Genomic DNA, 14,658 nt, shown 5'->3' with positions numbered 1-14,658 from the left:
TCGAAACAGATACAGGGCAGGAATTTAGACTCCACTGGCTGCATGCTTATTCCAGGTCACAGACCCAATAGTTAGTGAAGCCACAGTGACAGTCTCAGAGCCTGCACCTTTAAGCCTGGGTTCACACTTGTGCGGTGCAGCGTACCCCATGTGATTTTCAAGGAACCACAACGCCTTCTTGTGTAAATCACTTGCGAATTCTGTGCGGTGAGATTTGAGCCATACATTTTGCATGGCTTAGATTGCACCACATCTGCACCAAAAAGGTGCAGGACCCTTTTTTTGATCCGCACTAGAATTGGATTGCATGTGTATTCTCACCCATGTGATCCAATTCTGCACATCACACCGCGTTTTGCGGACCGATCTTGGGTCGTTGTTAACTTAACATACACACCCACAGTGGTTTGCATGAACGGGGTGCGATTGTGATGCGGTGTGGAATTCGCACAGAAACCATTGCGAATTCCACACTGCATCAGAGTGAACTCAGTGAAGATAAAAAAAACAAAAACACACAAATCAGCACAAGGTGCATAACTTACAGTCAGTAGGATGGGTCCCTTGTGCAGATTCCTCTTTTGTTAATACAAACCATCTTCTGTCCATGCCTATCCATGGCAGTGGGTGCATATGGACAGAGGAGGGATTAGCACAACAGACATAGCCTACTGATTGTAAATGATGTCCCTTGTGCTGATTTTCTGTTTTAGCTGAACTTAGGCTTGAAAACAGTCAGTAACATCAGCTTTCACATCTCTGTCCTTACAGACACATTAAATTCATTCAGTAAGCCCTCAATGCAGAACGCAGTGTGCTTGTGCCGATGGACATCACCAGCTGCTGAAATTGTTAATATCTCCTAAACGGTACACACTTAGGAGATATTCATTGTACATACAGAGGAGATATTCATTGTACATACAGGTAAGTCTTATTGTAAGCTTATCTGTAGGTACAAGTTTAAAAGGAGAGTTTACAGGGCAGAATTATGTAATCGGTATTATTTGCTGCCTGGCTTGAATTGTCGCACACAATATTTATTACATAGTACATGTGTAGTGACAGTACTGTGTAACCAGCACATGTGTAATCTGACATCCCCACTATCATTCTGGATGTAGATAATAGAGCTGGAAAACAAGATGTCAGCTAAAGACTGGCAGATCTTGTTTCAGGTGAACCCTATAATAATAAAATAATAATGATAATAATAGCACAGGCTCTACAGGTCACAACTCATGCCGAGGATACTCATGTGCAATCCTTTTAAACAAAACATCCAAATGCTCCTGCCATCCGAACAGAATGCAAATACAGGACTTTATTTCCAGCCCCTCAACTAATGAAAAGGACAGAACATGACTTGGTTTCATAGCTTGAGCTATTTTGCAAAGAAGAGTGGGCAAAAATTTTCTTCTCCAGATGTGCAAAGCTGGTAGAGACACCCCAGACTTCCAGATGGAACTGCAGCGAAAGGTGGTTCTACAAAGTACCGTATTTTCCGGCGTATAAGACGACTGGGCGTATAAGACGACCCCCTACTTTTCCTGTTAAAATATAGGGTTTGAGCTATACTCGCCGTATAAGACTACCCCTCTTCCAACGCACACCAAATAAAAATGAAAAAACATCAGATTTGATTTCAATATGGTATGGTATTTCAGTATGGTATTCCAATGATGGGGTGCTATTCCTCCCACTGACACCAATGATGAGGCACTACTCCTCCCACTGACACCAATGATGGGGCACTATTTCATCCACTGACACCAATGATGGGGCACTATTCCTCCCACTGATACCAATGATGGGACACTATTCCTCCCACTGATACCAATGATGGTGCCCCATCATTAGTGTCAGTGTGTGAGGAATAGTGCCCCATCATTAGTCAGTGGGAGGAATAGTACCCCATCATTAGTCAGTGGGAGGAATAGTGTCCCATCATTAGTCAGTGGGAGGAATAGTGTCCCATCATTGGTGTCAGTGGGAAGAATCGTGCCCCATCATTGGTGTCAGTGGGAGGAATAGTGTCCCATCATTAGTGTCAGTGGGAGGAATAGTGTCCCATCATTGGTGTCAGTGGGAGGAATAGTGTCCCATCATTGGTGTCAGTGGGAGGAATAGTGTCCCATCATTGGTGTCAGTGGGAGGAATAGTGCTCCATCATTGGTGTCAGTGGGAGGAATAGCGGCCCATCATTGGTATCAGTGGGAGGAATAGCACCCCATCATTGGTATCAGTGGGAGGAATAGCACCCCATCATTGGTGTCAGTGGGAGGAATAGCACCCCATCATTGGTGTCAGTGGGAGGAATAGCGCCCCATCATTGGTGTCAGTGGGAGGAATAGCGCCCCATCATTGGTATCAGTGGGAGGAATAGCGCCCCATCATTGGTATCAGTGGCAGGAATTGCACCCCATCATTGGTGTCAGTGGGAGGAATTGCGCCCCATCATTGGTGTCAGTGGGAGGAATTGCGCCCCATCATTGGTATCAGTGGGGAGAATAGTGCCCCATCATTGGTGTCAGTGGGGAAAATACTGCCCCATCGTTGGTGTCAGTGGGGAGGAGGAATAGTGCCCCATCATTGGTGTCAGTGGGGGGGAGAATAGTGCCCCATCGTTGGTATTAGTGGGAGGAATAGTGCCCCATCGTTGGTGTCAGTGGGGGAGGAACAGTGCCTCATCGTTGGTGTCAGTGTGGAGGATGAATAGTGCCCCATCGTTGGTGTCAGTGGGGGAGAGGAGCGGCTGCTCCTTCTTCCAGTTCGGCCGCTCGATTTTCGCGGGGCCGCTCGGCTCCGCCTCCTCCCCGGTGATTGGTCGCCTGTGTGCCTTTCCAGTGCTGGTGCCCAATCACCGATGAGGAGGCGGAGCCGAGCGGCCGCGTGACCATCGAGCGGCCGAACTGAAAAAAGGAGCAGCCGCGCTTCCTGGACCGGATCGTCGTGGGGCCAGAGCCAGGTAAGGTACAGCAGCCCCTCTGCCCACCCCTGTACGTAGTGTCCGTTGGAGGAGGAGGGGGGGCAGCGCCGCGCCGCCCCTCGAAAAAGTGCCGCCCTGACACCTGCTCGCACCGGCGTATAAGACGACCCCCGACTTTTCAGAAGATTTTCAGGGGTTGAAAAGTCGTCTTATACTCCGGAAAATACGGTATTGACTCGGGGGGCTGAATACAAATGCACGCCACACTTTTCACATATTTATTTGTAAACAATTTTGAAAATCATTTATCATTTTCCTTCCACACCACAATTATGCGCCACTTTGTGTTACATAAAATCCCAATAAAATACATTTACGTTTTTGGTTGTAACATGACAAATTGGTACTGTAGGTGTATACAGTGGATATAAAAAGTCTTCACACGCCTGTTAAAATGTCAGCTTTCTGTAATGTAAAAAAATGAGACAAAGAGAAATAATTTCAGAACTTTTTCCACCTTTAATGTAACCTATAAACTGTACAACTCAGTTGAACAACAAACTGAAATATTTTAGATGGAGAGAAGTAAAAATAAAAAGCTAAAATATTATGGTTGCATAAGTGTGCACACCCTTAAACTAATACTTTGTTGAAGCCCCTTATGATTTTATTACCGCACTCAGTCTTTTTGGGTATGAGTCTATCAGCATGGCACATCTTGACTTGGCAATACTTGCCCACTCTTCCTTGCACAAACACTCCAAATTTCTCAGATTGCGAGGGCATCTCCTGTGCACAGCCCTCTTCAGATCACCCCACAGATTTTCGATCGTTTTCAGGTCTGGGCTCTGGCTGGGCCATTCCAAAATTTTAATCTTCTTCTGCTGGAGCCAATCCTTTGTTGATTTGGATGTATGCTTTGGGTCGTTGTCATGCTGAAAGATGAAGTTCCTCTTCATATTCAGTTCTCTAGCAGAAGCCTGAAGGTTTTGTGCCATTATTGATTGGTATTTGGAACTGTTCATAATTCCCTCTACCTAAACTAAGGTCCCAGTTCCAGCTGAAAAAAAAACGCCCCAAAGCATGATGCTGTCACCACCATGCTTCACTGTGGGTATCGTGTTCTTTTGGTGATGTGCAGTGTTGTTTTCGCGCCAAACATATCTTTTGGAATTATGGCCAAAAAGTTCAACCTTGGTTTCATCAGACCATAACACCTTTTCCCACATGCTTTTGGGAGACTACAGATGTGTTTTTGCAAAATTTAGCCAAGCTTGGATGTTTTTCTTCGTAAGAAAAGGCTTCCATTTTGTCAATCTACACCATAGCCCAGATATATGACGAATACGGGAGATTGTTGCACATGTACCACACAGCCAGTACTTGCCAGATATTCCTGCAGCTCCTTTAATGTTGCTGCAGGCCTCTTGGCAGCCTCCCAGACCAGTTTTCTTCTCGTCTTTTCATCAAATTTGGAGGGACGTCCAGTTCTTGGTAATGTCACTGTTGTGCCATATTTTCTCCACTTGATGATGACTGTCTTCACTGTGTTCCATGGTATATCTAATATATATGTAAAGGGAGGGAGGTGCAGCGCTGCACCTCCCTCCCTTTACATATATATGCTATTGAAGGTTTGATACGGTGCCTTTTCTGGTGTACAGCTGCTGCTTAGTATATATTGTCACATAAGCGCTCACTTATCTTCTGTTTCTCCATGGTATATCTAATGCCTTGGACATTCTTTTGTACCCTTCTCCTGACTCATACCTTTTAACAATGAGATCACTCTGATGCTTCAGAAGCTCTCTGCAGACCATGGCTTTTGCTGTAGGATGCGACTAAGAAAATGTCAGGAAAGACCTACTAGAACAGCTGAACTTTATTTGGGGTTAATCAGAGACACTTTAAATGATCGCAGGTGTGTACTGACTCCTATTTAACATTATTTTGAATGTGATTGCTTTTCTGAACACAGCTACATCTCCAGTTAAAAATGGGTGTGCAGATTTATGCAACCACATTATTTTAGTTTTTTTAATCTTTACTTCCCCCCCTAAAAGATTTCAGTTTGTTTTTCAATTGAGTTGTACAGTTTATAGCTCACATTAAAGGTGAAAAAAGTTCTGAAATTATTTCTCTCTCTCATTTTTTTACATCACAGAAACCTGACATTTTAACAGGGGTGTGTAGACTTTTTATATCCACTATATAAAGGTAGGAACCTTTGGCTGCATTCACACAGGCATGACCATGATGTTAATCCCCACAGCAAGATAACTGCTGCCACTGACAGCCTGTCATTTTACTGCGGCTGCTACGTGCACACAGCTGTCAATCCCAGTCGCTACGTGCACACAGCTGTCAATCCCAGTCGCTACGTGCACACAGCTGTCAATCCCAGTCGCTACCTGCACACAGCTGTCAATCCCAGTCGCTACGTGCACACAGCTGTCAATCCCAGTCGCTACGTGCACACAGCTGTCAATCCCAGTAGCTACGTGCACACAGCTGTCAATCGCAGCCGATATCTGCACACAGATGTCAATCACTGACGATATCTGCACACAGCTGTCAATCGCAGCCGCTACGTGCACACAGCTGTCAATCGCAGCCGCTACGTGCACACAGCTGTCAATCGCAGCCGCTACGTGCACACAGCTGTCAATCGCAGCCGCTACGTGCACACAGCTGTCAATCGCAGCCGCTACGTGCACACAGCTGTCAATCGCAGCCGCTACCTGCACACAGCTGTCAATCGCAGCCGCTACCTGCACACAGCTGTCAATCGCAGCCGCTACCTGCACACAGCTGTCAATCGCAGCCGCTACCTGCACACAGCTGTCAATCGCAGCCGCTACCTGCACACAGCTGTCAATCCCAGCCGCTACCTGCACACAGCTGTCAATCCCAGCCGCTACCTGCACACAGCTGTCAATCCCAGCCGCTATCTGCACACAGCTGTCAATCCCAGCCGCTATCTGCACACAGCTGTCAATCCCAGCCGCTATCTGCACACAGCTGTCAATCCCAGCTGCTATCTGCACACTGCTGTCAATCGCAGCCGCTACGTGCACACAGCTGTCAATCGCAGCCGCTACGTGCACACAGCTGTCAATCCCAGCCGCTACATGCACACAGCTGTCAATCGCAGCCGCTACGTGCACACAGCTGTCAATCGCAGCCGCTACGTGCACACAGCTGTCAATCCCAGCCGCTACGTGCACACAGCTGTCAATCCCAGTTGCTATCTGCACACAGCTGTCAATCCCAGTTGCTATCTGCACACAGCTGTAAATCCCAGTTGCTACGTGCACACAGCTGTCAATCCCAGTTGCTACGTGCACACAGCTGTCAAACCCAGTCACTACGTGCACACAGCTGTCAAACCCAGTCACTATCTGCTCACAGCTGTCAATCCCAGTCGCTATCTGCACGCAGCTGTCAATCCAAGGAATCTAAACACTCCTGCGAATGAAGCCCTAGATTGTGAGTTCCTTAAGGGCAGGGACTGATGTGAATGTAATTGTAAAGTTGTAATTGTTGGCGCTATATACTGTAAATACCTGTAATACATATAACATATTTTCCTTTAATGTCCCTAGTAAGTATGGCCCAAGCTACAGAGTTAGTTCAAATCCCAGTCAGAACACCACCTGCATGGATTTTGTATATTCTTCCTGTGCTTGTTTGGGTTTCCTCCATCTAAAGACATGCTGGTAAGTTTCCTGGCCATAGTATATATAGGGACTAGATTGTAAGCACTTTGAGCACAGGGACTGATGTGAATGTACAGTATGTAGATTTCCATCACACCTTTTATCTTATAATAATAAATCACGAATGCTACACCAATACAGGATTGAAGAGATAAGTTTGACATCTCGGTTTACTTAAGTGTCAGGTGTGATGACAGGTATTGAGCACTAATCATATGCAGGGGACATAAAAAAAAAAAGGCTAAAAGGAGCGCAGGTTCACTCCACACTTTAGTAACTCAGGTTCCAAATGAATGAAGGAGGGATTATGCCTCGGATCTACCTGCAGTCCACCACATTCACTCCCATGTACAGCTCAGGAATGAATCCCCCCATTAAACACAGTTCATAGCCTGGGAGTAGAGCATTCCTTCTTGGGGATAAATCATCACTATCCTCTCTTTCCCTTTCTGAACTCTGAAGTTTCCTGTCACTTGTTTTCCCCCTTATCTGTTCTGCTTGATTTACAACAATGAATGCTGGCAGATCTTATAAAAAGCCGTCTTCCAGGTAGATGAAAATGAGCCGTATGCAGACTCCCAGCGTTCTTCAGACAGCTTTTTAATCTGAGGATTTATCACTGCTCCTGTGCCCCGAGCAACACTACTCGCCTTTACCTGCATGTGTCAAGAGGAGGAGAGCCAGGGAACAACATCCACACTAATGAAAGGATTAGAAGACTCAGCACTACTCGAGCTCCTGAAGATCCAGAGGGGCCACGATGAGAGCCCACCGCCCCGGCAGGTGCTAACCCCCCAAATTCACCCACCATTGTCCAGAACTCTGCAACTGGGAATAATACACAAAGGAGTGAATGGAACTGTAACATCAAATAAGTCCACTGTTGTTGTTATTATTATTATATATATATATTACTTTGTTAAATATTCTATTTCTTCTGCGATCGATCTCTTACAATCCATAGCTGATGACCCAATCGATCAATATGCCACATACAGGATACACGAAGATACAATCATAAATAATGATGGTAAATAATCGACTGCATCTCTATTTCCACCACGGGATTTCATTATCTGATCGATCAAAATACTGTCGTGTTCATAAACATGGGATCTCAGTGCTGTCAATCAATGTAAAATGAACGATAAAATTCCACCCTGGGCAATCAACTTAGTTCAACCACATTTGATTGAAACTAGGTCTACATTGTATGGAAGGGAAGTAATGGCTGCTCGATTGTTTGTAGAATCAGTCATTTTGATTGAATCACATCACATCGATCAGCCACCATAAGGCTCGCCATACACGTTACCATCTGTCTGTACAATCTTTAGATCTATTCAAACTCTTTAGATCTACCTTCAATCTTTGTACAATCAACTTTGGATTTACCAAAACCATGCAATATGAGGACCTCCATAATCCAACCAACCCATTTCTATCTAAGCAGGCAGGACTGTGCACTACATAGTTTTTGAGAGATCTAAAGCTTGCCATATGTATTACAATCTGATCGGACATCTACCAAACATTTTGTAGAGCATGGGCCTGCCTAACTGGATACAAATCGATTGGTTAGATCAGCGATTCTCAACCATTTTTTTTCAGTTAAGGCATCCTTTAAAATCATAGACAATCTCGAGTCACCCCATTCTAAACCCTGGTTCACACTGAAGCGACTTGTCATGCGATTTGACTGATCAAAATCACATGACAAATCGCATCCAACAATCGGCAAGTAGTAGTTCCTGCACTACCTTTGCCGATTTTGGGTGCAACTTGCATAGACATCTGTACATGAAGTCGCACAGATGTCTGTGAGTCGCACTTGAAGTTGCATTGTCATGCGACTTAAAAATTGTGCGACTTCAAGTGAAGTCGCATGATTTCCAATTTATATGCAGCATGAACGAGGACTAAAATATAAAACAAAAGTTTTACAGAACGCAGCAACATCCACACATGCAGGACACCCAATGTAAGAGGTGATTTATTCTTTCTAAGCAGACACACCTTTCCACACTGGTACTGACTAGTATTCCAATGTTTCTCTTCTCCCTCACTCATCTAATGTGACCCCAGTGCTGGTGGAGAGGGGCAGGGGAGGGAGGGACAAACAAAAACGCTGTGAGGTCCCCGATGTCCTTATCAACCAATGATGTCAGCGGCTGGAAAAATGTAATGGTGCACATTGCAAACCTGTGGCTTTGTGTAACTTAAAGGCAGGCTTGATCCACCTCCTGGCTTCTATACAATTTCTGGGCATTTTCTATGGATTTTGCCAAGGCACCCCTGAAGAAACCTAAAGGCACCCAAGGCTGGGGTAGATTATGGAGGTCCTCATCTTACATGGCTTTAATAAATCTAAATTTGATTGTACAAAGATTGTATGGTCAGAATGTATTGTGATCCTAAGCAGGGGCGGACTGACAACTCATGGGGTCCCGGGCAATAGGGGATCATGGGGCCCCTGTGTCCTTGCCCAAACACAAAAAAGCCTATGAAAAAGGTACCAGGGGCATCTCATGGGGCCCCCTACCGACCCCAGGCCCTTGGGCAGTGCCCGAGTTTCCAAATGGTCAGTCCACCCCTGATCCTAAGCAGTGGTGTATTTAGGTTTTGTGCTGCCCTAGGCAACACAAAAATCGGCGCCCCCCGCAGAGAGAGCCTGACATTGACCAACAACACCCAAGAGAGTATTCCACTAACACTGCCCCCTATAAGCCAGCTACCATCCCCCATGGTGGGAGAGAGAAAGACACTCACCTTCACAGCACTGGACATCCCCGGGAACGAGAGTCAGGCTGTGCATACACTTTTTATGAAACCCGCAGCCTCTCAGACCCCACCAGGTCCCCATGCTGCGTGTGTCCCTTCTTTTTTCCCTTCTTCCAAAGGGCAGTGCTGCCCCTTATTGAAAAATGCTGCCCTAAGCAACTGCCTTGTTTGCCTTGTGGTAAATATGCCCCTGATCCTAAGTCCTCATGCACACTGGGCGTTTTTACAGCTGCTGTTTTTGGCTTCTGGCATTTTTTTTTCTATAGCCAGTAAGCTCCCCTGCATATTATCCTATGTGTCCATGCACACATAGGTTTTCATTAACTTTTTTTGACATGGCCGTTTTCTGGCTGGAAAAAAAAAAAACAGAATTAGTGGGTTTCAAGAGGAGTTTTTTAGCTATAAAAACGCTCCAACATTGGTAAACGCGGTTAAACGCAGCAAACTTGCATTTTTTGAGCCAAAATATTTTTTGTGTGCTAAAAATTGCTTTAAAAAAGTTAACACGCTACCAATGTTTTTAAAACGCCCAGTGTGCATGAGGCCTATACTATACAATCTGATTGTACAATGTCTCTGAAATCTTCCTTAGATTCAACAAAAGTTTGTAAAATGAGGACAAACCTAAATGATACCTTCAATTAGTATCCAATCACACAGGCCCTTGTACTACATATTTGATGGTACATTATATAGTCAGATTGTACCATGTGTAGTCACCTTCGAGCAGAACGGAGGGTAAAGACTAAATAATTGTGAATAGGCAGGGTCTTCCTCGCAGAAGGGACATGCAGTGTCTCTTCTGTGATAAAGTACACTTACCTGCCTATTCTTTGTAGAATGTATACTGAGCTGTGCATGCGCAGCTCAGTATACATTTCAGCACTGTGACCGTGTGTTTGGATGACCACAAAAAAAATAAAAGGACCGGCACCCATAAGAACCAAGGGGGAAGATGCTGGTGAGGGACTTCGTGGGCGTTGGACTGTTGAAACTAAAGTAAGTAAGAGTGCCTTTAAGAATGCTAATGAATGCACACACTGGCCAATCACAGGCGTTTATCAAAACTGGAGTAGCCAGAATCTGGAGCAGTTGTTCATGGCAACCAATCAGCAATGAAAAAAAAAATCTTTAATACAGAAGAGACCCGCTATGTCCCTCCTGCATTAGAGTCCCATACCTGCTGTACGCCCTGAATACTGAGCTGTGCACACGCAGCCCAATGTACAATTTTCGGCAATGCCGTCATCAATCAACTCCTGCGCGTGGCGTCATTTCGGCCAGGCCAATGAAAATGGCCAAAGATCAGGACCCAGAAGCTGAAGATGACAGCAGCCAATGAGGAGCCCTGTGACACTGCAGCGCTGGAGAGAAGGGGAGTACCAATCCACTTTAACTGAACGAGCTGGAAGCTGATTGGCTGCCATGTACAGCTGCTCCAGATTCTGTATTAAAGCAAAGCAGGTGCAGAAGTAGAGCGGTTGCCCATAGCAACAAATAAAACTGCGCAGATAGCAGTCTGGTTACTAGGCAACACTTTCTCTATGATAGTCACAGATCAACTCTGTACAAAGTATAACACATGGGGCATGTATGACAGACACCAAAGGACACCTGAAACATCTTCCTACACAAAGATCACTGGAGGACAGAACAATTCCTCAGATCAGTGATGAAATAATCATGCCCAGTACATGGAGGGTGTCCAGTGCATGAAGGGTACACAGTACATGGAGGGTGTTCAGTGTATAGAGGGTGTTCAGTGTATAGAGGGTGTTCAGTGTATAGAGGGTGTTCAGTGTATAGAGGGTGTTCAGTGTATAGAGGGTGTTCAGTGTATAGAGGGTGTTCAGTGTATAGAGGGTGTTCAGTGTATAGAGGGTGTTCAGTGTATGGAGGGTGTTCAGTGCATGGAGGGTGTCCAGTGCATGGAGGGTGCACAGTGCATGGAAGGTGCAGAGTACATGGAGGATGCACAATACATGGAGGGTGCATGGAAGGTGCAGAGTACATGGAAGGTGCAGAGTACATGGAGGGTGCACAGTCCATGAAGGATTCACAGTACATGGAGTGTGCAGAGTACATGGAGGGTGCACAGTCCATGAAGGAGTCACAGTACATGGAGTGTGCAGAGTACATGGAGGGTGCAGAGTACAGCCCACCTGTCCATCACTTACCTGCCCCCAGTGCTCTCCTAGGATCGCTCACTCTCCAGCTCCTCCAATTCACAGGCTCCCCTATTAATGTCAACTTTTGCAGTCCAGGACCAGCAACCCCCCAGATTCCGAGCCGTCCCTCCAGCAGGGAGATCTGTCCGGGCGAGGAAAGTGCATGCAGGTTCACTTCAGTTCCCTGGCAACTGCACGCCGTGTGGAGGAAGGAGGCGCGGAGTCCACACAGCCGTCCCGGACTGCAGGCATTCTCCGCTGCTATGGGCACTGACAGCGCACAGAGGCCTCTACACCGCCACCTGCTGGACAATTAGTATATGGCAGGAGAGGACAATCCCGGCTCCGCTCACAAAGCTCATGGCTGGGATCAGATCAGTTTGAGGGGGAGATAGATATTGGTGTGGACATAGATGGATAGAATTTCGAACAAAAGAAAAATCTTAGAAATGTGTATGAAACTTCTCAGACCATTAGAATTCCATTTAAATGATTTAGTTTGCTTTTAACATTTAGATTGTAAGCTCCAAAGGGCAGGATCCTCCTAACCCTCTTGTATTGAACTGTATTGTTGCTGTATTGTCTCCCTTTATATTGTAAAGCTCTGAGCAAACTATTGGTGCTATATAAATCCTGTATAATAATAATAACATTTGATATTGGAATGAACAGACTTTACTGGTTGTAAAGGCTCAAGGTATTTTACCTTCATGTGCCGCTTCCCCCTCCCAGCCCCCACTAATACTCTTGATCCAGTGATATGCACCGGAATCTCGGTTACCCCGAGACTCCCTCTTTTCATTGGCTGGAACAGCAGTGTTGTCAATCACAGCCAGTGAGCCAATGAGAGGATATAGCAGGCGGGGCTGAGCCACAGCTCCATGTGTGAATGGACACACGGAGCAACGGCTTGGGAACATGCCTGCTGGGGTACCCCTTTGCAAGCTGCTTGCTGTGGGGGCACCCAACAGGAGGGAGGGGCCAGGAGTGCCAGCGTGGGACCCCAGAGAGGGAGGAGCTGGAGTGGTTTTGCACAGAGCAGATAAGTATGACATGTTTGTTATTTTAAAAAAAATTTAAGTTTTTAGTATCACTTTAATCTGGGTACACACACACAGTTAGTTTTCATTCAGCTAGGAGGCTGTACAAAACAAACCTGACAGATCCCCTCACCAACACAAGCAATTTTGATGCAGGGATCTCTCCCGCTGAGACATTGTACTCTGGCAGGAGGACTCCCCCCCCCCCCACCACCACCAGAATACACTGATCAGCTCTGTAGCCATTGGCTGCAAACACTGATCAAATGCTGGTTTTCTAGCATGCCAATTGCCAGAAGCCAGTCATTGCATCAGCTTCTGTTGAACAGGCAGCTGTACACATGGACCAAAAGTTAGCCAGGTCCATTTGAAGCTGCCAATTTTCAGCCCACGTCTACCAGGCTTTAGAAATTTTCCATCCCGTTTCAACAACCTTTCTTGTCATTTTAATCAAAAGTGAATAGCGACTTGACCCACTAATGATTAGAAAAACAAATTAACTTTTTTAGAATGTTCTTTTCCTAAGAATGTTCATTTGCAATTCTACCCATCTATGGACAGCTTAAAGAATATGTATATAAACCCGGCATTTCATATTCCTGATATGTGCCTGCTGTACCATGTATTTGTATGGAAAATATCCTGTGCTCTTTTTTATTGCTTCCTCTCTGTGAAATCCCTGGTTATCCTAACAGTTCCTCTGCTTTTCTATTAAAAGCTGACCATACTAGATATAAGAGCACATCATGGTCAGTTCTCAAGCTGTGCTGGGAACTCAGTGTGCTCTCCTCCAATAATCAGACTTGTCCTGACACCTCCCCATCAATGTTGATGGGGGAATCATTCCTGCAGCTCTATTGTGTTCTGCTGACGGGGAGCCAAGGGTTACAATGATCATTGCTGGCGTCTATAGCCAGGTGAAAAAAAATCCCGACAGGCTGGTTGTACCAAAGTCAGTTATTGGATCAACTTCAGTACAACTAGCCTGCCCATAGACTGATTGAAACTCAGACAGTTTGTGTTGAACCGGCTGGATTTTGATCCATCTATGGTCGGCTTAAAAGCATAAACACACATACTTAAGACAGGATCTTCTGCTATTTCTGCCAGTAAGAACCTGCATTCCATGCACAAAATAATCCTATGCCTGTATGAATGAAGCCTAAGTCACCGGTCACACTGCTGCAATTTAAAATCACGCAATTTGTGTGCAATTTCTGGTGCTATTTCTGAAGACTTGATTGCTACTTGTGAGGAATTTCAATGATTTCTTGAAATTTGCAGTACAATATCCATCAAATTCTATGTATGTGAAATTGCAACAAAACTGCAGAAAAAGTAATGCAAGTACTACTTTAGAAACCGCTCTGCAGCAAATTGTACATGTTAAGACACTGACATTCACATTCATTAGATGTGATTTCAATTTGCAAATCGCACCGGTATTACCGGGCACTAAGGCTATTTTCTGCATGGAATGTAGGTTCTTGCTGTCAAAGATCCTGCATAAAATGCATACCTAAAGTACCAACACTTACATACATACAATTGTTCTGATGACCTTATGCGTGTATGCATGTACGTGTTTACATGCATTTACAGACGCCTGTATTCGTTTACAGGCATAAGATCTGTAGATATGTACAGCCCCAGATGCAGCTGCATCCCCCTTTTTTGTATACAGGTAAAAGCTGAGAAAATTTTTAGAGGCTATAAAAAAGTGTAAATGTCCCCATGTATGTATATATTTTTAAGTTGCAATACTCATCAGCAATCTGGAGCTGACAACCCCCCTCCGCAGTACCTTTTCTTCGCCACAGGTTGTCCACAATCTTCTGGGTTGTTTGACACCCAGCATCACTCAACACAGACAACTCAGGAAAGACTGTGAGTGTAGGGTGTCATAGTTCTTGTACCTAAACATGGTGCCCTGTACTCCCTATGTAATGATGCGGAGACCCATGCTGATGTCATCACATCAGCCCTACTGTTTGTATCATCAGGGACTGCCCACCACTGGG

The 14,658-nt window shown here is 45.3% G+C and overlaps 1 protein-coding gene across 1 annotated transcript in view; it reads right to left on the bottom strand.

Moving 5' to 3' along the window:
- Positions 1-11,839, bottom strand: part of THSD4 (thrombospondin type 1 domain containing 4) — an 871,621-nt gene extending 859,782 nt beyond the window's left edge. The window contains exon 1 of the mRNA XM_089652473.1: positions 11,607-11,839. The gene's annotated coding sequence lies outside the window, so the exon portion shown is untranslated. The remainder of the gene's footprint in view (positions 1-11,606) is intronic.
- Positions 11,840-14,658: the final 2,819 nt, after the last annotated feature.

Source organism: Staurois parvus, unplaced genomic scaffold (genome assembly GCF_062004578.1).
Source record: "Staurois parvus isolate SC_StPar_1 unplaced genomic scaffold, SC_StPar_1.0 ptg000682l, whole genome shotgun sequence".
Lineage (NCBI taxonomy): Eukaryota > Metazoa > Chordata > Amphibia > Anura > Ranidae > Staurois > Staurois parvus.
Note: the sequence above shows the minus strand (reverse complement) of the source record. Positions and strands in the feature narration are given on the sequence as shown.